The sequence below is a fragment of the Mus musculus genome, chromosome X, assembly GCF_000001635.26.
Source record: "Mus musculus strain C57BL/6J chromosome X, GRCm38.p6 C57BL/6J".
NCBI classification, from domain to species: Eukaryota; Metazoa; Chordata; class Mammalia; order Rodentia; family Muridae; genus Mus; species Mus musculus.
The window spans coordinates 143,994,464-144,017,226 of NC_000086.7; positions in this window are offsets into that span (position 1 = coordinate 143,994,464).

The window sequence follows — 22,763 nt, forward strand, 5'->3', positions numbered from 1 at the left end:
CTGGACTGCCCCTATCACTCTTATCTTGAAATATGATCCTTGACAAGCAAAATGATAAGCTACATGAACGAAGACTTCTGCCCTGAACATGTTCTGTAGCTTCTCTTACTTCCTAACATGAAAACAAAAACACAAGATGAACATATTTTCCAAAGGCCGGATAATGTGGCTTTAGTAGAGTACTTGCTTAGGATGCAAGAAACCCTGGGTTCTGTCACCAGCACCACATATGACCAGGCCTGGGTTTGTATAACCTATAATCCCAGCACGTAGGATATGAAGGCAAGGTGCTCATAGCTTCAAGGTTATTTTGGCTACTGGGTGAGGCACATGTGACCATGTATCATGGAGGGGTGGGAGGGGTGGGAGGGGATAGAGGGAGGAAAGGAAGAAGAAAGAGTCATTTTCAGCTGTAAGGGTTAAAACAGTGCATGCTCTGTTTTTTTTTTTTTTCCAGAAACATAAATCAACCAAATGTTTCTCTCAGTCACTATGAGTTCTGGTTTCCTTCTGATAAGCTTTTGTGTCTGTGTCCTTTTACACTTGGTTGGTGACAAGAAGCAGGACAATGGATCAAGGTAAAGGCAGCTGGAGTCTGGAGTCAGTGACAGTCCTGTGTTCTTCTTGGTTGTCAGAAGTGATGGTGGTCACTGATAGACAATAAATAAGGCCAAGAAATAATGGGTAGCTCTTTTGAAGAGACAAGGTTTTGGATATTAGACAAGTTGCCTCCCCTTATAAGCCCTCTAATGTTAATTTGGGCTGCAAGGAGTTTTGCAGTTTGAGTCCCAATGAGTTTTGTCAGTTAATGGGGCTGTTGCTACAGCCTAGTCAGAGTCTGAAAAGGCCTCCTGTGAATCCAACTTTTATGTGTGTTGTCTGTGTGCTTGTCCTCCATTTCCTTCTTGCTCCTATTCAGGGTTATAGAACTAAGCAATGCAGGACTTGGTGGCTTATTTCATTTATGCTATTAAAAGCAATGACTGCTATACATCTCCCCAATGCTTAATTGTCTGTTTACTTCTCTCAGGTCAGGTCATATAAATATCAGAGCTCTCATTGCCTCTCCAGAGTTTCCTCACACCATCGTTTAGAAATATAACAGAGAAGATGGAATAGAAGTCTGTTTGGCTCCCTCACCTCACCAAGACCCTCCATAGTCTCTCTTGTGATCCTGTACTGTGCTTAAGCACAGAAGGTCCTCAAGTTTTAAATAATGGTCTTCACTGCTGCTTGCCTGAGAAGAGAATAAATGAACAAGGAGAGTGGAACAGAGAGGAGGAGGAGGAGGAGGAGGATGAGGAAGAGGAGGAGGAGGAAGAGGAGGAAGAAGAAGAAGAAGAAGAAGAAGAAGAAGAAGAAGAAGAAGAAGAAGAAGAAGAAGAAGAGACAGAGAGACAGAGAGACAGAGAGACAGAGAGACAGAGAGATGGATAGCAAGGTGTACGAGGTTATAAACAAGAAAAGACGGTGATACTGGGAGGGGAAGCAAGTATGTATTAGAGAGCGGTGAAACCTGGCTTGTCTGTCACATAAGAAGAAATCTCAGCCAGCTCCAACACAGTTGGCCATGTGATATGTATAGAAGCCCATATAAGGAAATGTCATTCTGCAGCTTGTCAATCCTGCTAACTCTATGCATTTTCTATTCCATTTGAGATTTCCCTTTGCTAGGACTAAGGAGGAACATTTACTACTGGGAAATGCCCTTCTCCAAGCCAGGAGAGGTTGGAACTGGAGTGGCAAAGGAGAGGATTTAAAAAATATATATATATGAAAGAACAAGCTGATAGTTCAGGAACCTGACTTGTCATCCAAGGTTGTCTTGTAACTGCCAATGAATTCTCAGGCAAATCCTCATTTTCCAACATTATTTTTTTCCACTTGAAAATTTAGAGAGTTCTAGCTATAAACCACGCTAAGTTCTTTTCTAAGATAATATAATAAATATTCAGTATTTAAGATGTCTTGGGGTCTTTTGTTTTGTTTGTTTGTTTTCTTTCATTTGTTTGTTGCTTTGTTTCATTTTGTTCTTCTGAAACACCTTGGAATTTGGTTTCTATGCAATCTCTTAGACAGCTTTAGTTGTCAACTTGACACAGACCAGAGTTACACGAGAAAGCTTCAGTTGGTGGATTGCTTCTTTCAGATTGGACTGTGGGCATGACTTTGCAGTGCTTTCTTGATTTCTAACTGATGAAGGAGGGTCCATCGTACAGTCAGCTTTCCCCCTGAGCATGTGGTTCATGGCTGTGTAAGAAAGCTCACCATGCAAAAGCTACTAGGAGTGTGCCAGGATTCACCATTTCTTCAAGGTTTCTGATTCAGTTTCTACTTGAGTTCCTGCCCGTACTTCACTCAGTGATGGACTGTGACCTGGAACTGTGTAAGTCAAACAAACCTTTAATTGTGTAAATCAAATAAACATGGTTTAAAGTCACCGCGTTTATCACAGCAAGAGAAGGCAAACTAAAACAGTAGCTAATGCTGCCATCTTGTGGCCCCCCAAAAATCCTTTTGTTCTAAAGTCTGCCTCAGACAAGGACACCAATGATCACTTGCACTTTGTTACATTATTACACGCATTACTTTTAAAGTGAGAAATAAAATCTAATAGTATAATAATTTTCAAGAGGCCCAAAGTGAATATTCCTCAGTGACACGAATTATCTACAACTACATGTAACACTATGAATAGTCTTCGTGAGTACAAGGTTGAGCAAAAAGAGCCAGATACAAAATAATGCACAGCTAATAATTTTTATTAAATATAAAAGCAAACAAAGATAATCTAAATATATATGTATATAAACATATACACATGTCATCTATCATATGTTCATCATGGTGTGTTGTGTGAGTATATGTGAGAGAGAGACAGACAGATAGAGACAGAGAGACACAGAGAGACTCTATGTAGTCCTGAGTGATTTTGAGATTGCTATGTATATCAGGCTGACCCTGAACTCATAGATGTCGACTTGTCTTTGCCTCCTGAGTACTGAGTAGAAATGTGGACCAACATATGCAGCTGTATCCCATTTTAAATTTGTACTGAAATACAACGTTTGTATAGAAAGGAATACACTCATACGAGCAATAAGTTTTCATAAACGGAGCACAACTACCACCCAGAACATCACCCCTCATGCCTTTTTCAATCACTATTCCGTTAATACACACATAATCAATTTCATAAATGTAATGGTGAACAAAAGAAGACCACTTTAACCTCCCCTAAAAATTTACCACCATCTCAATCATCAAGCATAGATCAGTTTTGCTTTCCTTTTTACTTCATTAAAACTGAGTTATCTGCTGTGTATTCTTTTGCATCTGGTAGAGAGATTCTCTGCCATTTATTTTTTCAGACAGAGGATTAATATAGAGAATATGTAAAGAACTTTTTAAAGGAACAGCAAAAGACCTAACTAACAATTTAAAAATTGTGTCTTTGAATTTAGGGAATAGACAGGAGGGGTATAGGAGGGTTTGTAGGGAGGAAAGGTAAGAGACAAATACTGTAATTATAATCTGAAAACCAAAATAAAATAAAATAAAATAAAATAAAATAAAATAAAATAAAATAAAATAAAAAGTTGGCCAGGAGCAGAGATGTCAAGTGATAAAAAAAATGTCTAAGAATAACTCAAAAAATGTTCATTTTCCACAGTAATTAGAAAAATATACCTCAAGACAAAATTAATATTCCTTCTGTCTTAGCCCAGTTAAAATGGCAAAACTCACCCAAACAACCAAAAATAGAGGGTTGGGGTGGGAGATCTCAAGTAAAGGGAATCCGAACATCTTGTTGGGATTGCAGACTGGAGGGGTCACTCTAGAAATCAGCATGGAGAATTCTTTATATATATTATTACGTATTTTCCTCAATTACATTTTCAATGCTATCCCAAAAGTCCCCGACACCCCCCTCACTCCCCTACCCACCCATTCCCATTTTTTGGCCCTGGCATTCCCCTGTACTGGGGCATATAAAGTTTGCATGTCCAATGGGCCTCTAGATGGCCTAGTCGGCCATCCAGTGATGGCCGACTAGGCCATCTTTTGATACATATGCAGCTAGAGTCAAGAGCTCCGGGATACTGGTTAGTTCATAATGTTGTTCCACCTATAGGGTTGCAGTTCCCTTTAGCTCCTTGGGTACTTTCTCTAGCTACTCCATTGGGAGCCCTGTGATCCATCCAATAGCTGACTGTGAGCCTCCACTTCTGTGTTTGCTAGGCACCGGCATAGTCTCACAAGAGACAGCTATATCAGGGTCCTTGCATCAAACGCTTGCTAGTGTATGCTATGGTGTCATTGTTTGGAGGCTAATTATGGGATGGATCCCTGGATATCGCAGTCTCTAGATGGTCCATCCTTTTGTCTCAGCTCCAAACTGTCTCTGTAACTCCTTCCATGGGTGATTGTTTCCAATTGTAAGAAGGGGCAAAGTGTCCACACGTTGGTCTTCGTTCTTCTTCAATTTCATGTGTTTTGCAAATTGTACCTTATATCTCGCTATACTAAGTTTCTGGCCTAATATCCACTTATCAGTGAGTACATATCATTTAAGTTCTTTTGTGATTGTGTTACCTCACTCAGGATGATGCCCTCCAGGTCCAACTATTTACCTAGGAATTTCATAAATTCATTCTTTTTAATAGCTGAGTAGTACTCCATTGTGTAAATTTACCACATTTTTTGTATCCATTCCTCTGTTGAGGGGCATCTGGGTTCTTTCCAGCTTCTGGCTATTAAAAATAAGGCTGCTATGAACATAGTGGAGCATGTGTCCTTCTTACCGGTTGAAACATCTTCTGGATATATGCCCAGGAGAGGTATTGCTGGATCCTCCGGTAGTACTATGTCCAATTTTCTGAGGAACCACCAGACTGATTTCCAGAGTGGTTGTACAAGCTTGCAATCCCACCAACAATGGAAGAGTATTCCTCTTTCTCCACATCCTCGCCAGCATCTGCTGTCACCTGAATTTTTGATCTTAGCCATTCTGACTGGTGTGAGATAGAATCTCAGTGTTGCTTTGATTTGCATTTCTCTGATAATTAAGGATTTTGAACATTTTTTCAGGTGTTTCTCAGCCATTCGGTATTCCTCGGGTGAGAATTCTTTGTTTAGCTCTGAGCCCCATCCTTTAAGGGGGTTATTTGATTTTCTGGAGTCCACCCTCTTCAGTTCTTTATATATATATTGGATATTAGTCCCCTATCTGATAAGATAGGTAAAGATCCTTTCCCAATCTGTTGGTGGCCTTTTTGTCTTATTGACGGTGCCTTTTGCCTTGCAGAAGCTTTGCAGTTTCATGAGGTCCCATTTGTCAATCCTCGATCTTACAGCACAAGCCATTGCTGCTCTATTCAGGAATTTTTCCCATGTGCCCATATCTTTGAGGCTTTTCCCTACTTTCTCCTCTATAAGTTTCAGTATCTCTGGTTTTATGTGAAGTTCCTTGATCCACTTAGATTTGACCTTAGTATAAGGAGATAGGAATGGATCAATTCACATTCTTCTACATGATAAAAACCAGTTGTGCCAGCACCATTTGTTGAAAATGCTTCCACTGGATGGATTTAACTCCCTTGTCGAAGATCAAGTGACCATAGGTGTGTGGGTTCATTTCTGGGTCTTCAATTCTGTTCCATTGGTCTACTTGTCTGTCTCTATACCAGTACCATGCAGTTTTTATCACAATTGCTCTGTAGTACAGCTTTAGGTCAGGCATGGTGATTCCACCAGAGGTTCTTTTATCTTTGAGAAGAGTTTTTGCTATCCTAGGTTTTTTGTTACTCCAGATGAATTTGCAGATTGCTCTTTGTAATTCCTTGAAGAATTGAGTTGGAATTTTGATGGGGGTTGCATTGAATCTGTAGATTGCTTTTGGCAAGATAGCCATTTTTACAATGTTGATCCTGCCAATCCATGAGCATGGAAGATCTTTCCATCTTCTGAGATCTTCTTTAATTTCTTTCTTTAGAGACTTGAAGTTCTTATCATATAGATCTTTCACTTCCTTAGTTAGAGTCACACCAAGATATTTCATGTTATTTGTGACTATTGAGAAGGGTGTAGTTTGCCTAATTTCTTTCTCAGCCTGTTTATTCTTTGTGTAGAGAAAGGCCATTGACTTGTTTGAGTTAATTTTATATCCAGCTACTTCACCGAAGCTGTTTATCAGGTTTAGGAGTTCTCTGGTGGAATTTTTAGGGTCACTTATATATACTATCATATCATCTGTAAAAAGTGATATTTTGACTTCATCTTTTCCAATTTGTATCCCATTGATCTCCTTTTGTTGTCTAATTGCTCTGGCTAGGACTTCAAGTACTATGTTGAATAGGTAGGGAGAAAGTGGGCAGCATTGTCTAGTCCCTGATTTTAGTGGGATTGCTTCAAGCTTCTCACCATTTACTTTGATGTTGGCTACTGGTTTGCTGTAGATTGCTTTTATCATGTTTAGGTATGGGCCTTGAATTCCTGATCTTTCCAAGACTTTTATCATGAATGGGTGTTGGATCTTGTCGAATGATTTTTCCGCATCTAACGAGATGATCCTGTGGTTTTTGTCTTTGAGTTTGTTTATATAATGGATTATGTTGATGGATTTTCATATATTAAACCATCCCTGCATCCCTGGAATAAAACCTACTTGGTCAGGATGGATGATTGCTTTAATGTGTTCTTGGATTCGGTTAGTGAGAATGTTATTGAGTATTTTCATCGATATTCATAAGGGAAATTGGTCTGAAGTTCTCTATCTTTGTTAGATCTTTCTATGGTTTAGGTATCAGAGTAATTGTGGCTTCATAGAATGAGTTGGGTAGAGTTCCCTCTACTTCTATTTTGTGGAATAGTTTGTGCAGAACTGGAATTAGATCTTCTTTGAAGGTCTGGTAGACCTCTGCACTAAACCCATCTGGTCCTGGGCTTTTTTTGGCTGGGAGACTATTAATGACTGCTTCTATTTCTTTAGCGGATATGGGACTGTTTAGATCATTAACTTGATCCTGATTTAACTTTGGTACCTGGTATCTGTCTAGAAATTTGTCCATTTTGTCCAGGTTTTCCAGTTTTGTTGAGTATAGCCTTTTGTAGAAGGATCTGATGGTGTTTTGGATTTCTTCAGGATCTTTTGTTATGTCTCCCTTTTCATATCTGATTGTGTTAATTAGGATGTTGTCCCTGTGCCCTCTAGTGGGTCTAGCTAAGGGTTTACCTATCTTGTTGATTTTCTCACAGAACCAACTCCTCGTTTGGTTAATTCTTTGAATAGTTCTTCTTGTTTCCACTTGGTTGATTTCACCCGAGTTTGATTATTTCCTGCCGTCTACTCCTCTTGGGTGAATTTTCTTCCTTTTTTTTTCTAGAGCTTTTAGATGTGTTGTCAAGCTGCTAGTGTGTGGTCTCTCGAGTTTCTTCTTGGAGGCACTCAGAGCTATGAGTTTCCCTCTTAGAAATGCTTTCATTGTGTCCCAAAGGTTTGGGTACGTTGTGGCTTCATTTTCATTAAACTCTAAAAAGTATTTAATTTCTTTCTTTATTCCTTCCTTGACCAAGGTATCATTGAGAAGAGTGTTGTTCAGTTTCCACGTGAATGTTGGCTTTCCATTATTTATGTTTTTATTGAAGATCAGTCTTAGGCCATGGTGGTCTGATAGGATGCATGGGACAATTTCAATATTTTTGTATCTGTTGAGGCCTGTTTTGTGACCAATTATATGGTCAACTTTGGAGAAGGTCCGGTGAGGTGCTGAGAAGTAGGTATATCCTTTTGTTTTAGGATAAAATGTTCTGTAGATATCTGTCAGATCCATTTGTTTCATAACTTCTGTTAGTTTCACTGTGTCCCTGTTTAGTTTCTGTTTCCATGATCTGTCCATTGATGAAAGTGGTGTGTTGAAGTCTCCCACTATTATTGTGTGAGGTGCAATGTGTGCTTTGAGCTTTACTAAAGTGTGTTTAATGAATGTGGCTGCCCTTGCATTTGGAGCATAGATATTCAGAATTGACAGTTCCTCTTGGAGGATTTTACCTGTGATGAGTATGAAGTGTCCCTCCTTCTCTTTTTTAATGACTTTGTGTTGGAAGTCTATTTTATTCGACATTAGAATGGCTACTCCAGCTTGTTTCTTCAGACCATTTGCTTGGAAAATTGTTTTCCAGCCTTTTACTCTGAGGTATTGTCTGTCTTTTCCCCTGAGATGGGTTTCCTGTAAGCAGAAAAATGTTGGGTCCTGTTTGTGTAGCCAGTCTGTTAGTCTATGTCTTTTTATTTGGGAATTGAGTTCATTGATATTAAGAGATATTAAGGAAAAGTAATTGTTGCTCCCTTTTATTTTTGTTGTTAGAGTTGGCATTCTGTTCTTGTGGCTGTCTTCTTTTTGGTTTGTTGAGGGATTACTTTCTTGCTTTTTCTAGGGTGTGATTTCCATCCTTGTATTGGTTTTTTTCTGTTATTATCCTTTGAAGGGCTGGATTCGTGGAAAGAAAATGTGTGAATTTGGTTTTGTCGTGGAATACTTTGGTTTCTCCATCTATGGTAATTGAGAGTTTGGCCAGGTATAGTAGCCTGGGCTGGCATTTGTGTTCTCTTAGTGTCTGTATAACATCTGTCCAGGCTCTTCTGGCTTTCGTAGTCTCTAGTGAAAAGTCTGGCGTAATTCTGATAGGCCTGCCTTTATATGTTACTTGACCTTTCTCCCTTACTGCTTTTAATATTCTCTCTTTATTTAGTGCATTTGTTGTTCTGATTATTATGCGTCGGGAGGAATTTCTTTTCTGGTCCAGTCTATTTGGAGTTCTGTAGGCTTCTTGTATGTTCATGGGCATGTCATTCTTTAGGTTTGGTAAGTTTTCTTCTATAATTTTGTTGACGACATTTGCTGGCCCTTTAAGTTGAAAATCTTCATTCTCATCAACTCCTATTATCCGTAGGTTTGGTCTTTTCATTGTGTCCTGGATTTCCTGGATATTTTGAGTTAGGATCTTTTTGCGTTTTGTATTATCTTTGATTGTTGTGCCGATGTTCTCTATGGAATCTTCTGCACCTGAGATTCTCTCTTCCATCTCTTGTATTCTGTTGCTGATGCTCAAATCTATGGTTCCAGATTTCTTTCCTAGGGTTTCTATCTCCAGCGTTGCCTCACTTTGGGTTTTCTTTATTGTGTCTACTTCCCTTTTTAGATCTAGTATGGTTTTGTTCATTTCCATCACCTGTTTGGATGTGTTTTCCTGTTTTTCTATAAGGACTTCTACCTGTTTGGTTGTGTTTTCCTGTTTTTCTTTAAGGACTTGTAACTCTTTAGCAGTGTTCTCCTGTATTTCTTTAAGTGAGTTATTAAAGTCCTTCTTGATATCTTCTAACATCATCATGAGATATGCTTTTAAATCCGGGTCTAGCTTTTCGGTTTTGTTGGGGTCCCCAGGACTAGGTGGGGTGGGAGTACTGCGTTTTGATGATGGTGAGTGGTCTTGATTTCTGTTAGTAGGATTCTTACGTTTGCCTTTCACCATCTGGTATTCTCTGGAGCTAGTTGTTATAGTTGTCTCTGGTTAGAGCTTGTTCCTCATGTGATTATGTTAGCCTCTATCAGCAGACCTGGGAGACTAGCTCTATCCTTGGTTTCAGTGATCAGAGTACTCTCTGCAGGCAAGCTCTCCTCTTGCAGGGAAGGTGCCCAGATATCTGGTATTTGAACCTGCCTCCTGGCAGAAGTTGTGTTCCACTCACCTTAGGTTTTAAGATCCTGTGGAGGGTCCTGTGTGGGTCCTTGCAGGTGTTCAGAGACTCCCCGGGCCAGGGACTCTGGTGCTGCGGTGGGCCAGAAGGGACTTGAGCCCCGGATCAGGCCGGGCTATCTGCTTCCTTAATTAATGCAGTCTCAGGTCCCTCGAGATTGAATTGGAGCAGGTGCTGTGTTCCACTCACCAGAGGTCTTAGGATCCCGTGGCGGATCCTGTGTGGGTCCTTGCGGGTGTCCAGAGACTCCCCGGGCCAGGGACCCCGGTGCTGCAGTGGGCCGGAAGGCAGCATGGAGACTTCTGAAAGCTAAAATATATACCAGATAACTCAGCTACACCACTCCTTGGGATATGCACAAAACATGTGATATCCTTTGCCTCAGATACTTGCTGCTCTCTATAAAAGAGCTAAGAAATTGAAACAACTTATATATTCTACAAGTGACAAATGGCTAGTGGAAATATGGTATGGATACACTTAATGATCATTTCAATCCTGTAGGAAGACCAGCAGTCTCAATTTATCTGAACCCCCGATGTCTCTCAAACCCTGGAGCACCAAAAAGATAGCATACACCAGCTGATATGAGGCCCCCAACACACATACAGTAGAGGACTTCTGGGTCTGTGTTCATTCAGAGATGATGCACCTAATCCTCAAGAGACTGGAGGCCCCAGGGAGTATAGGGGTCAGGTGGGGTGGAGGGTGGGGGCATCCACGTGGAGACGGTGTGGGGTGGGGAGGAGGTGTGGGATGTGGAGCAATTGGAGGGTGGATGGGGGGGCTGGGAAAGGAATGGAGTGTAAAAAATATATTAATAATGAAATAAAATGAAAAAGAGATGGAAACAATGTATATATATGCTAAAATTGACAAATGGCTAGTAGATCATTAATGATCATTTCAAACTAAAGTCCAACTTTTGGATAGGCAACGCAATTGTTTTTCATTGCCTCAAAATATGCAACTAAACAAATAAATGTAATAAACCACAGGACTTCAAGAGAAAAATAAATGAACATCTCAAAAGACACACACACACAAACATCCTTTGACAAAATCTAACATGGATTCATGGTAAAAGTTCTAAGGAATGGAGGACTAGAGCGAATACACACAAACATAACAAAGCTGTATATGAGAAACCTTTTGCTGACATCCTAAATGTAGAAAAACTTGAAACAATCCCATTTAAGTCATGAGGACTTGACTTGATAGTGGAGGTCAGCTCTTCCCAGGAGGTAGATATGGGGACAAGAGCATAAGAAAATAAGAACCATTCTGTCCCTCCTGTCACCTTATCAGCCAAGTCTTGATATTGGGCTCACAAGCTATTGATCTTTTAGGCAAAGTTAGGGATCCATGGAGAACTATCTGAAAGTCTCTCTCATCTCCCAGCAAACAACCCCAACCCATCCCAATCAGCAAGATGACTCAGGATACTTGGTTCACTTTCCTTTCTTCAAAGTCTCCAAGTCACTCTCAGACTTGCACATTTTTGTTTCTTCTGTGCACATCCACCTACCTGTGGCTAGTACTAAGCACACATGCAATTCAAAGCTCTCTGAAGTGAATAAAGTGGACCAATGAGCACCATCACACAAAGTAGAAAATACAGTTCTTGTCTATCACACCAGGATGCTTGCAACACATCCCCATTCTTGTCTTTCAGGGCCCTCCCATACAAAATGTCCAGTAGGCATCCTCACAGGAAATTATAGTAGTACATTCACCCATTCTCTCCAGAGTCCACAGATCAATGAGAAGAGTCCATCCTGCAGACATATGAAAGAATGGGTTTTGTCACCAGGCTGTATGCAAGCATATCAACAAACTAAAGACAACCACCACACTGACACCAACACACCACACACACACACACACACACACACACACACACACACACACACACACCAGAGATACATAATACACAGGGACTTTTGTGCTCATTTCTTCCTCTCTTCTCTACAAAACAAACTGTCCTTCCGCGTGTCTACTTAGATGTCTACCTTAGCCAGTAGTCTGTGCTCTCTGTACTTTTAGATGTCTACCTTAACCAGTATAGTCTGTGCTCTCTGTGGCCTCACTTCTTATCTCTCTGAGTCATAGCTTCTTGTACAGGTGATACACAGAGAGTATACTAAATATGTACACACATGCAAACACATACACATATATGTAAAAACGCACAAAGAAACACATGCACACACTCCAAGCCAATCAGGACCTCAGGACCATAGTGAAGAGCCTCAGAAACAAATCCAGTTCCAGAAGATCTGATAATCTTTCTTGGATATAAGTGTACCAGATATACAGGCACACACACCTGGACAAAACTGCTGAAGGGTGAGAGTATACTGTAGTCGGTACAGTGCATGAGCACAGAGCCTTGGGTTGAACTCCCAGTAGTCTGTACACTAAGCATGATGACATAAGCCTGCATTTTCAGCACTTAAGAGGTGGAGGCAGGCGGGTTAGAATTTCAAAGTCATCTTTACCTACAAAGTGAGTGTGAGGTGAAGCCTACTTAAAAAATATTAGTGGAATCTCATACTAGCTCCTTAAAAGCACACCCTAAATCTCTAGAACAAAAAGAAATAGCATCCCAAAGTAGTAGGTGGTAAGAAATAATCAAACTTGGGGCTGAAATCAATAAAATAGAGAGAAAGGGAACAATACAAAAAAAAAAATCCATGAAACAAAGTTTTGGTCTTTGGCAAAAGATGGGGGAGGACAAGTGAAGAAAAGAAGAAAGAAGAGCATGAGAGCAACCAGGAAACACTAGCACCAAGACAGCATGGAGAACCAAGAGAATGAGCAGCCAAAATGGTGGAGTTCTACAAGAATCTGAGAAAACTGAGTAAGGGAAGCAGAAGCCCAGACCTGGGGCTAAAAATCAATGTAGCACTTCCGCAGAGAGCTGGGAATCAGTTTCCCTGAAGATTCATCTGTATCACTCTTGGGCATATAGCCAACGCATGCCTCATCCTACCACAAGGACACTTGCACAAACATGTCAATTGCTGCTGTATTCATAACAGCCAGCAACTGAAAACAACCTCAATGTCCTTCAACTGAATAATGGATAAAGAAAATGTGGTATATTTATACAATGGAGTATTACTTGGCTGTTTCAAAAAAATTGACATCATGAAATTTACAGACAAATGAATAGAAAAAATCATCCTGAATAATGTATTCTGGTCCCAGGAAGATAAATGTGGTATGTATTGATTTATGTGTTGATATTCACTGTGCTTAATTGTTTTTTTTTTTGTCAACTTGCAACATGCTAAAGTTATCTGAGAGCAGGGAACCTCAATTAAGAAAATGCCTCCATAAGATTGGACTGTGCAAAGGAGTCACCACTTCCAGGCACTGTAACAAGCCCAGGATCTTAGGACAACAGGATCCCAGAATAACAGGATCTGGGTCATACCAGTATTTCAGGGTCTCAGAGGAGTTTGATTACCAAGAACTCTGAAACACCCAAAATCTCAGGTTCACAGGAGCCCACAAGCAAAGGATCACAGAGAAAGCTGGATTCTGAGGAGACCTGAATCAACTGGGATTATAGGAAGGACAGGCTCCAATCAGATATACTGAGGGCCGCAAGCACTTGAGATAATCAGATGGCAGGAGGCAAGCATAAGAACAATGAATTTATGAAATTCCCTAGGCAAACGGATGGATCTGGAGGGTATCATCCTGAGTGAGGTAACCCAATTACAAAAGGACTCACATGATATGTACTCACTGATAAGTGGATATTAGCCCAGAAACTTAGAATATCTAAGATACAATTTGCAAAACACATGAAACTCAAGAAGAACAAAGACCAAAGTGTGGATACTTTGCCCCTTCTTAGAACTGGGAACAAAACACACATGGAAGGAGTTACAGAGACAAAGTTTGGAGCTGAGAAGAAAGAATGGACCATCCAGAGACTGCGCCACCAGGAGATCCATCCCATAATCAGCCACCAAATGCAGACACTATTGCATACACTAGCAAGACTTTGCGGAAAGGACCCTGATATAGCTGTCTCTTGTGAGGCTATGCTGGGGCCTGGCAAACACAGAAGTGGATGCTCACAGTCAGCTATTGGATGGAACACAGGGCCCCCAATGGAGGAGCTAGAGAAAGTACCCAAGGAGCTGAAGGGATCTGCAACCCTATAGGTGGAACAACAATATGAACTAACCAGTACCCCCAGAGCTCGTGCCTCTAGCTGCATATGTAGCAGAAGATGGCCTAGTTGGCCATCATTGGGAAGAGAGGCCCCTAGGTCTCCTAGGCAAACTTTATATGCCCCAGTACAGGAGAATGCCAGGGCCAAGAAGCAGGAGTGGGTGGGTAGGGGAGCAGGGCAGAGAAAGGGTATAGGGAATTTTGGGATAGCATTTGAAATCTATATTAAGAAAATACCTAATAAAAAATTGAAAAAGAAAAACAAAAAATTGGACTGTGCAGGCAAGACTGCAGGGCATTTTCTTAATTAATGAATGATGGGGAAAGGTCCTATCTGTTATTTTTCCTTCCATCACTGTGCTTATGTTCCTGAGTTCTCTTTGAGAGAACAAGTTATGAGGAGCTAGCAACTAAGCTGTACCCATCCATGGTCTCTGCATCAGATCTTGCCTCCAGGTTCCTGGCCCATTTCAGTTCCTGTTCTTCCTTTCTTCAATGATGAACAGCAATGAAGAAGTGTTAGACAAATAAGTCCTACCCTCCCCAACTTGCTCTTTGGTCATAGTGTTTTGTGACAGCAATAGGAACACTAAGACATTCAACATTACATAAGTGATGGCCAGTCTATAATCCAGTCTATAATCGGTAGATCCACACAAGTTAGGTATAGAGGAAGGGACTGGGGTGGACACATGAATGCCTGTGGAATAGGGAAATAGAATGGATTTTATTAGTGGACAAAGGTGGACAAGAAAGAGAAGATCAGGTGGCATGGTGCAGGGAAATGACATAAAGAAGGGAATGCAGGGAGAGATAGTTGAAACAGAAGATGGGCATTTGATGGATGATATGAAAACCTAGTCATTTTCTAAAATATGTGAAGGTGATGCTAAAGAAGTCTCCTACTAATGAAGAAGACTGAGCTCCAACTGGACATTCTTGCCACCAAAGTTTCCACTACAGGCATTGAGTGGTATTCTATTGAGTTGTTGGCCAAGGGGATGCCATGGAAATCCCCACGCAACACAGACAGTTGCCAAGACAATGGGTTGCTCTCTGCAAACTGACTCTGGAGCCCCATTGCTGAGGAAAACACCAACACAAGTAATTGAACATGAAGAAATTGTTTTGGTACCCACACAGAACCTTCATACTTACAGTCTAGTTTTCTGATGCAGGAAGATACTTTGGAAGTTAACAAAAGAAAAATGTAAGCACTAACCCAAACACAAAACCGTTGACATGAATCTGTTCTGCCTACAAGATATTCTAGGATAATGGTGGCAGAAAACTTGTGGGAGTGACCAAACAGTAACTGATTTCACCTAAGGTCCACTCATCGAGATGGAACCCATACCCAAGACTGCTTGGGTGACCAAGGACATGAGATGAGATAGCCCAGGTACCTTGGGTACAATGAAATAATACTGGTCTAAAAAATAAAAGAAATGTAGCGATGCAATGATTCCCTTCTCCTACACTCACAGATCAGTACCTCATTCAGCCAAACAGGGATTGAGGCCATCAGGAGAACAAGACCCTCTGAATCTATGGAGCAAGGTTCATATAAACCCAGAGAGATTGAAGCATCAAGTACAGGGATTGCTCAGTCTGCAGGAAGTCCTCTGCATATATAATAGCTTCTGCCTTTAGATTTTTATGAGATTCTTGAGTGTATGAATAAGTGGGTTTCTGACTCATATGCCTGATCTTGGAGGTCTTTGCCTTCTGTTGGCCTTCCTGGTCCAGCCTTAATGTGATGATTTATATCTTTTATACTTTATTTTGTCATATTTGGTTGTTGTATGTTAGAATCCTGCTCGTCCCTGAGGAGTGGATATGAAGGGGTGGGGGGAGAAGTGGGAAAATATCTGGGAGGAGTAAAAGTTGGGGGGATGGTAAGCATTGTATTTTATATGAGAAATTAATTTATTTTCAATTGTATTTTTTATTTTTTTAGGAACTTTTTTCTTTTTTTAAAATATTTTTTATTATTACATATTTTCCCCAATTACATTTAGAATGCTGTCCCAAAAGTCCCCCATACCTTCCCCCCACTTCCGTACCCACCCATTCCCATTTATTTTTTTTTTTGGCCCTGGCATTCCCCTGTACTGGGGCATATAAAGTTTGCGTGTCCAATGGGCCTCTCTTTCCAGTGATGGCTGACTAGGCCATCTTTTGATACATATGCAGCTAGAGACAAGAGCTCCGGGGTACTGGTTAGTTCATAATGTTGTTGCACCTATAGGGTTGCAGATCCCTTTAGCTCCTTGGGTACTTTCTCTAGCTCCTCCATTGGTGGCCCTGTGATCCATCCAATAGCTGACTGTGAGCATCCACTTCTGTGTTTGCTAGGTACCGGCATAGTCTCACAAGAGAGATATATCTGGGTCCTTTCAGCAAAATCTTGCTAGTGTGGGCAATGGTATCAGCGTTTGGAAGCTGATTATGGGGTGGATCCCTGGATATGGCAGTCTCTAGATGGTCCATCCTTTTGTCTCAGCTCCAAACTTTGTCTCTGTAACTCCTTCCATGGGTGATTGTTTCCAATTCTAAGAAAATTGGGGCTCAGAGCTAAGCAAAGAATTCTCACCTGAGGAATACCAAATGGCTGAGACACACCTGAAAAAACGTTCAGCATCCTTAATCATCAGGGGAATGCAAATTAAAACAACCCTGAGATTCCACCTCACACCAGTCAGAATGGCTAAGATCAAAAATTCAGGTGACAGCAGATGCTGGCAAGGATGTGGAGAAAGAGGAACACTCCTCCATTGTGGGTGGGATTGCAAGCTTGTACAACCACTCTAGAAATCAGTCTGGTGGTTCCTCAGAAAATTGGACATAGTACTACCAGAGGATTCCCCCAATACCTCTCCTGGCCATATATCCAGAAGACGTTCCAACTAGTAAGAGAGACACATGCTCCACCATGTTCATAGCAGCCTTATTTATAATAGCCAGAAGCTGGAAAGAACCCAGATGCCCCTCAACAGAGGAATGGATACAAAAAATGTGGTACATTTACACAATGGAGTACTACTCAGCTAATAAAAAGAATGAATTTATAAAATTCCTAGGCAAATGGTTGAACCTGGAGGGCATTATCCTGAGTGAGGTAACTGCATCACAAAAGAACTCAAATGATATGTACTCACTGATAAGTGGATATTAGCCCAGAAACTTAGAATACCCAAGATATAAGTTACAATTTGCAAAACACATGAAACTCAAGAAGAAGGAAGACCAAAGTGTGGACACTTTGCCCCTTCTTAGAATTGCGAACAAAACAGCCATGGAAGGAGTTACAGAGACAAAGTTTGGAGCTGAGAGAAAAGGATGGACTATCTAGAGACTGCCATATCCAGGGGTCCATCCCATAATCAGCTTCCAAATGCTGACACCATTGCATACACTAGCAAGAATTTGCTGAAAGGACCCTGATATAGCTGTCTCTTGTGAGACTATGATGGGGCCTAGCAAACACAGAAGTGGATGCTCACAGTCAGCTATTAGATGGATCACAGGGCCCCCAATGGAGGAGCTAGAGAAAGTAGCCAAGGAGCTAAAGGGATCTGCAACCCTATAGGTGGAACAACATTATGAACTAACCAGTACCCCGGAGCTCTTGACTCTAGCTGCATATGTATCAAAAGATGGCCTAGTCGGCCATCACTGGAAACAGAGGCCCACTGGACATGCAAACTTTATATGCCCCAGTACAGGGGAACGCCAGGGCCAAAAAGTGGGAGTGGGTGGGTAGGGGAGTGGGGGGGAGGGTATGGGAGACTTTTGGGGTAGCATTGGAAATGTAAATGAGGAAAATACCTAATTAAAAAAAAGCTACAAGCAAGCCAAAAAAAGAAAAAGAAAAAGAAGTTAAACAAGGGGCTCCCACGACCGTACAATTTACCTCTGAACTACTGGGCTTTGATGGATTCTCGGTGAGGTGAACCACTTAAAAACTGAAGTGTATTCACTCCATGGGTAACAGGGGCAATAGTGATGATATCATGTACATTTGGGAATACATAATAGTTTAAGTCAGCTTTACAGCACAGTATTGGGACTGGCTAGACAGATAAGTGATAACTGTAGCTATGCCAGCTAATCTGTGTTTGATCCTCATGATGTGCATGGTAGAAGGAAAGACAAGACATTATGACATGTACTTCTGAATTCCATATGTATGTTATACACCCTGCAGTAACATATTAGATAGATGTTGGGTGCTGTGCAAGAGGAACAGCAAAATCATTAGAACTTATGTTATGTGGCCCAGTAGTTAGCCCAAGCACAGTGAGAGTGCCTGAAAGAGGCAGGGCCTGAGGACTGTGTCCTGAGGACTTCATGCTGTTGTGGAGTTTCAGTCTGTTGCTAACCTCACATCACATCACTCATAATCTATGAGTTGTATGAAAACTCTAAGGGGGGTTCCAGCCACTCACTTGGGCAATGTCATTGTCACCCACAGTGTAAGTTAGATTGAACTTTTTCAAGCATTGCTGCTGGGGCAGATTAATGATTCAACCACCACTCTTAGAAAGAATTACTATGAAAAAAAAAAAACCTTTTTTTTTTCAAAAGCCGGGCTGGTGAGCAGGTGATGATTAATTTCTTGTACCCCCTCAGATTCCTGATATGATTTAATAAAAACATGGTTAATGAATAGCTGTGCACCCTAAGGATTCAAAGTAGAAAGGGATGATTGGTTTTATTTAAAATTTTAGTTCCCTGATTCTTTTAAGATTTTTGTAGGATTAATTTCTGAGATAAATAATGCAGTAATTGATCCTTTCTTTATAACAGCAAATAACAGTCTGCCAGTAAGAGAAACTGGCTGAAAAAAATTACCTTGCTTGCTTACACCTTGTTAATCTATAACAAGTTGCTTACTTAGAAATTGTGTGGGTTCTTGGGGGGATAATTTGGTTTTTTTATCTGTAATTTATAAATGGTTGATCATGGGAGGGTATCAGGGGAGATGCTTTTTCTTACATATACTCATTATTATTCACTAGAAGAAAATACAAAGTAACCACAGTGTAATTTTTATACTACTTAAAAGATTTTGCAGGGATAAGTAAGCAGTGCAAGAAAAAAAAAAAAAAAACAAAGGTAGAGTTTTTCTCCATCCATCAAATGTGTGTACGTGTATGTATATATGTATATATGTAAAATTGTTTGAACTTCTTAAAGCTTGCTTCTTCCACCATGCATGTAAATGCACCATGCCTGCTTCCTATGCCACCAAACCCACATCCCCTCCTTGGATCACTGAACCCACTGTCACAGCTAGTCTTGGACAGACAGTCAGCAGACAGAGAGATGCCTATTGGGTATGGGTTGAGCATGTATGAGACCTCAAAAACCCACCTCCTCCAGTGACACCCTTCTTCCAACAAGAAAACTCTTACTCCAACAGGGCTACACCTCCTAATACTGCCTATGAGGACCAATTACATCCAAACTAACACACCTACCTATCTACATGCATACATATATTCATGGATGAAAGATAAACAGAGAAAGGGGGGGGAGAGAGAAAGAGAAAGAGGGATAGATAGATGATAGAGAAATAGTTGCATGCATAACTACATAAATTCATTCATACATACATACTTATATACATAGATGATGGATAGACAGACAGGTAGATATCATGATAATCTAAACACTAAAGGCATGATGTCATTTAGTTCACACACACACACACACACACACACACACACACACACACACACACTAAGCATAGTTTACTAACCCCAATTAAGACACAATGATTGGACATTCAAATTGCCAAGTCTTCTACAAACACACCCACAAAATACACAATGTTCATTTGATGTGCATATGACTAGGCTTTCTTTATTTCTGGCTATTTTTAGGGATTGCAGCCTAAAAACAATTTCTCATACTTGTTCATTGCTTCAGATATTATTTTATACTAACTGGTACTTATAGTTCAGCAGATCGGCCATCACTGGAAAGAGAGGCCCATTGGACACGCAAACTTTATATGCCCCAGTACAGGGGAACACCAGGGCCAAAAAGGGGGAGTGGGTGGGTATGGGAGTGGGGGTGGGTGGGTATGGGGGACTTTTGGTATAGCATTGGAAATGTAAATGAGCTAAATACCTAATAAGAAAATGGAAAAAAAGGGTCGCCATCTTGGTTCCGGGACTCCGCAGAACTTAGGAATTTAGTCTGCACAGGTGAGAGTCTGCACCACAGAAGCTGACAGCTTCTGGGAACTGCCAAAGCAACACAGCTTCTGAGAAAGGCCCTGTTTTGGGCCTTCATCTTCGGCCAGGAGGAGGTCCAAACACAAGATATCTGCACACCTTCCCTGTAAGAGAGCTTGCAAGCAGAGAGTGCTCTGAGTACTGAAACTCAGAGGAGAGAATCTGTCTCCCAGGTCTGCTGATAGACGGTAACAGAATCACCAGAAGAACAATCTCTAAACAGAGTCAACTATAACTACTAACTCCAGAGATTACCAGATGGTGAAAGGTAAACGTAGGAATCTTACTAACAGGAACCAAGACCACTCACCATCATCAGAACCCAGCACTCCCAATTCGCCCAGTCCAGGGCACCCCAACACACCCGAAAACCTAGACCCAGATTTAAAAGCATATCTCATGATAATGGTAGAAGACATCAAGAAGGTCTTTAATAACTCACTTAAAGAAATACAGGAGAACACTGCTAAAGAGTTACAAGTCCTTAAAGAAAAACAGGAAAACACAATCAAACAGGTAGAAGTCCTTACAGAAAAAGAGGAAAAAACATAAAAACAGGTGATAGAAGTGAACAAAACCATACTAGACATAAAAAGGGAAGTAGACACAATAAAGAAAACTCAAAGTGAGGCAACACTGGAGATAGAAACCCTAGGAAAGAAATCTGGAACCATAGATTTGAGCATCAGCGACAGAATACAAGAGATGGAAGAGAGAATCTCAGGTGCAGAAGATTCCATAGAGAACATCGGCACAACAATCAAAGAAAATGGAAAATGCAAAAAGATCCTAACTCAAAATATCCAGGAAATCCAGGACACAATGAGAACACCAAACCTGCGGATAATAGGAGTGGATGAGAATGAAGATTTTCAACTCAAAGGACCAGCAAACATCTTCAACAAAATTATTGAAGAAAACTTCCCAAATCTAAAGAAAGAGATGCCTATGAACATACAAGAAGCCTACAGAACTCCAAATAGACTGGACCAGAAAAGAAATTCCTCCCGACACATAATAATCAGAACAACAAATGCACTAAATAAAGATAGAATACTAAAAGCAGTAAGGGAAAAAGGTCAAGTAACATATAAAGGCAAGCCTATCAGAATTACACCAGATTTTTCACCAGAGACTATGAAAGCCAGAAGAGCCTGGACAGATGTTATACAGACACTAAGAGAACACAAATTCCAGCCCAGGCTACTATACCCAGCCAAACTCTCAATTACCATAGATGGAGAAACCAAAGTATTCCACAACAAAACCAAATTCACACAATATGTCTCCACGAATCCAGCCCTTCAAAGGATAATAACAGAAAAAAACCAATACAAGAACGGGAACAACGCCCTAGAAAAAACAAGAAGGTAATCCCTCAACAAACCTAAAAGAAGACAGCCACAAGAACAGAATGTCAACTTTAACAACAAAAATAACAGGAAGCAACAATTACTTTTCCTTAATAACTCTTAACATCAATGGTCTTAACTCCCCAATAAAAAGACATAGACTAGCAAACTGGCTACACAAACAAGACCCAACATTTTGCTGCTTACAGGAAACTCATCTCAGAGAAAAAGATAGACACTACCTCAGAGTGAAAGGCTGGAAAACATTTTCCAAGCAAATGGTATGAAGAAACAAGCTGGAGTAGCCATCCTAATATCTGATAAGATTAACTTCCAACCCAAAGTCATCAAAAAAGACAAGGAGGGGCACTTCATTCTCATCAAAGGTAAAATCCTCCAAGAGGAACTATCAATTCTGAATATCTATGCTCCAAATACAAGGGCAGCCACATTCATTAAAGAAACTTTAGTAAAGCTGAAAGCACACATTGCACTTCACACAATAATAGTGGGAGACTTCAACACACCACTTTCACCAATGGACAGATCATGGAAACAGAAACTAAACAGGGACACTGTGAAACTAACAGAAGTGATGAAACAAATGGATCTGACAAATATCTACAGAACATTTTATCCTAAAACAAAAGGATATACCTTCTTCTCAGCACCTCATGGTACCTTCTCCAAAATTGACCACATAATAGGTCACAAAACAGGCCTCAACAGATACAAAAATATTGAAATTGTCCCATGCATCCTATCAGATCACCATGTACTAAGGCTGATCTTCAATAACAAAATAAATAACAGAAAGCCAACATTCATGTGGAAACTGAACAACACTCTTCTCAATGATACCTTGGTCAAGGAAGGAATAAAGAAAGAAATTAAGGACTTCTTAGAGTTCAATGAAAATGAAGCCACTTCATACCCAAACTTATGGGACACAATGAAAGCATTTCTAAGAGGAAAACTCATAGCTCTGAGTGCCTCCAAAAAGAAACCAGAGAGAGCACATACTAGCAGCTTGACAACACACCTAAAAGGTCTAGAAGAAAAGGAAGCAAATTCACCCAAGAGGAGTAGACGGCAGGAAATAATCAAACTCAGGGGCGAAATCAACCAAGTGGAAACAAGAAGAACTATTCAGAGAATCAACCAATTGAGGAGCTGGTTCTTTGAGAAAATCAACAAGATAGACAAACCATT